The sequence below is a fragment of the Merops nubicus genome, unplaced genomic scaffold, assembly GCF_000691845.1.
Source record: "Merops nubicus isolate BGI_N331 unplaced genomic scaffold, ASM69184v1 scaffold1548, whole genome shotgun sequence".
In the NCBI taxonomy this organism is placed as follows: Eukaryota; Metazoa; Chordata; class Aves; order Coraciiformes; family Meropidae; genus Merops; species Merops nubicus.
This window is the reverse complement of record NW_008623453.1, coordinates 3,773-7,191: the sequence shown is the minus strand read 5'-3', so window position 1 is coordinate 7,191 and position 3,419 is coordinate 3,773.

The window sequence follows — 3,419 nt, the reverse complement described above, 5'->3', positions numbered from 1 at the left end:
CAGGAATGAAGCAGACCCATGGATGTTTCCAGCTCATTATCTGGTGGGGAGCTCACTGGGTGGGGGTGTTGCTGTGGCTGATCTGCCAGGGTGAGATACCAGGTTGGATGAAAAGACATGTGGCTCCTTCCCTTTAATGATAGCACTGAAATATGTCATTGCAGGGTACCAGGGTGGTTACTTCTGAAGCAGTGGCACCCAAAAATGAGATGCCTTTAGTGCATTTGTATCTATAGACAATTAAAATTGTACCTACCTGCCTGTGCTCCCAGCTGTGGGAAGCTGCAGGGGGTTGGCAGCCAGCCCCACACGTGTTCAGAACCAGTGGCCCCACACAACACACTGGCTGGCTTCCCAACCTGGGCCCTGGTTTTCCTTAGCAGCCTTCCAGGTTTGTTGTTCTGGTCACTGATGCTGTTTTAGCCCAGCTCAGTCGTGCAGTCTTCTCCTGGGCTCCTCAGAAAGCTCCCTCTGGAAAAGAGGAGTTGGGAATTGTTATATTATAGAATCCTAGAATCCTTTAGGTTGGGAGGGACCTCCAAGATCATCAAGTCCAACCATTAGGGCTCTAAAGTCCTCTGCTAAAACAGATCAGAATCTGTCAGGGCTGGAAGGGACCCCAAGGGTCATATCAGTCACATATCTTGGCAACTGTGGGTTGTTTATATGATGATGGCAATATCATATAATTATGTTTGTTTAATTTTAACAGGTTTTTCTTGGTAGCTGAACAGAAAATGCCTTGCTCTTCACCAAGGCCAGGAGATGAGTGCCTGTAGGTACCACTCACCCTTCATGGGGTTGGACTGGATGATCTTGGAGGTCTCTTCCAACCTAAAGGATCCTCTGATTCATGCCATGGAAGGACACCACCAGAATAAAACCAAGGATCAGAAAAAAGGTGACAGAGCAGAGGACTGGAGAATGGGGAGCACTCAGTTCTGTGTCACAGCTACTCACCTACAACAAAAAGGCTCTTTAGAAAGCAGCAAGCTGCTCAGAGCCCACATTACCTCTGTCCTTTGATGGGTTTAAAAATGCTGCATGCTTAAAACCTCTTCTTGAGAGATGCTGGTATAAAATGCTACCTAATAATTGTTTTTTATTCCAGAGAGAGAACAAAAGGGACCTTGAGGTAAAGAGATAATGTCAATTTTTTAAGTAATTTTTAAAAATAAGGTTCAGATCAAGTATCTCTGAAATTTTCTGAGTGTCTTTATTTTTTTTAAAAAAAAGTATTGCAGCAGCACCTTTCAATTCTTTTTGTGGTGGGTTCTTTTTTTATTCCTTGATATGGTGAAACTCCAAACAAGCAAGAGGCCAAGCTGCCTACAGCCAAACTCAGAGCAGGTCCTCAATGCAACAGAAGACATGGCATGGGGGAAACAGCCAGTGCAGCTCCAGTTCCACTCACCTCAACACTGGGAGCTCTCCAGTTTACAGCACACCTCAAAAGGTGAGGCTGCAAACACACAGAAAGAGATTTGAAGGGCTCATTAAGGAATACAGATTGCCTTCTGATCAGAACTGGGTTTCTGAGCTGTTTGCTGGCAGAAGAGTGGTGTTTCTCTCTCATGCTGCCTGGCACTGCCCTGAGCCAGGAGCTCTGCCCTGAGCTTGGTGCTTCTGCACCCTCTGACACACAATAGCCAGGGGTGAACCAGCCTGGTGCTGATGTATGGCTCAAAGGCAGTCTGGAAACACAGGCTGAAACATTTATTTTGGCCTTAAAGAGGCACTCTGAGAACCCTTTGCTGCCTGAGGACATAGATCTGCATCTTGATGGCCCATGCCCTGCTTTGGGAGCAAGCTACACAGGCTTTTCTCTCCACTTATTCCAAAAAAAATGATCATGCTCTGCCCAGATGGGTTTTTTTGCCTCTTTGCAGATTATTTTCTCTTTTTTTTCAGGTTACAAGGGCCATCTGCAGCCCAGGCAAGACAATGATGCATCATGGCTGAAGATGGCAAAGGTTTGTCATCTGCTTGCCTGGCAGTCCAAGCATTAATGGTGGCTTTGGGATTGAATTCTTGCACAATTGTGAAGCCACAGGCTCCTTGCTGGCTGAAAAATCAGATGTTCAGGCTCTAGGAAAGACCCTCCCTAGCAGAGGAGCTCTGCTGATGCTCTGCAACATTTATACTGGAGAAGAACAAGCAGCTCTCTAACAATTTCTCTCCATTAGTTGTCTTCTTCCAAAATGCTCACCTTAATTTGCTAATGAAGAGGTTGGCTGACAGGAATGAAGCCAGTCAGAGCACTTGCTGTTGGTGGAACAGCCTCCTAAAGCCAAAGACAGCTTCTGCAGGAGCTTCCCTTTGTGCCCAGCAGCAGATCTCAGCTCTGGCTCTAGATGCTTGGACCCTGGGGAGGTCCAGAAGAGCTCCTGTGTATGTAGATGAACCCAGGGAGCACCCACACGTGGGCAGCACTCAGCTCCTTCAGCCAATGGCAAGGCTAGAAGAGAACTGGGGTGTCATCCCCCCCACAGAGAGGTGCTACCAGGTCTCTGAGGCATCACTGTTCCCCAGTGAAATGCTTTCTGGGAGCCTAGAGGTGAGGAAACACCCCAGACCTGCCAGGAATAACTTGCAGATCCCATCAGACCTGAGCTGTGACTGAAAGAGGTGGTGGTCCTGCAACAGGTTTAGCACCAGCAGCCAAAAAAGGAGAAGGGTGCTCCAGTCATCCCTGAAGAGACCTGCCCTGAGTGAGAGATCAACAAAATGAGGTCTTCTAACTGCAAGAATCTAAGTGAAGGCTTTGGTTGTAGATATCCAAACCTCTGGGCTGCAAGGTGGCCAAGCTGCACCTTGCTACAGGGAAAGGTCACAGCCCCTGGCTTTTAGAGCTGCTCAGCTCTTGGGTTAGAGAGTCTCCCCCAAAACTCCTCCCACCTCTCCATATCCCCTCCCACATGGGCACTGTGATGGGATGTGGGCAGGATGGCCAAGTCCCAAAGCCCTTCATGGGAAGGGGAGCCTGGTTTACCTTGCAGGGAGAGCCCACAGCTGGCACATCTGGAGGCTGAGTCCCAGAGCAGCAAAGTCTCTGCAGCAGTCCAGGTAGGAGGGAGCTTTTCACATGCTGAAGGTGATTTCCCAGGCCCACAGCCAGGAGCTTCAGCCCCTCTCCTCTTTGTCTCCTGCTAGACACACACTTCTCCTCATCCTCCACATGGAGAGTAATAAAGGCAGGGGGTCTGCAAGCTCAGTGCTGGCAGAGCTGTGAAAAAGAGCCAGAGATGGCTGGGACTCTGTTTTCCTGGCACTCAAACACTCTTCTCTGTTGTCATGCTCCTGGAGGAGAGAAATTTTGTTCTTCTTGTTAAAATTCCACACACAGACTATGCCTTGCTTCTAGACTGAACCCCAAGTTGGGATCCACCTGCTCAATCTAATTCAGTGCTGATTTGTTT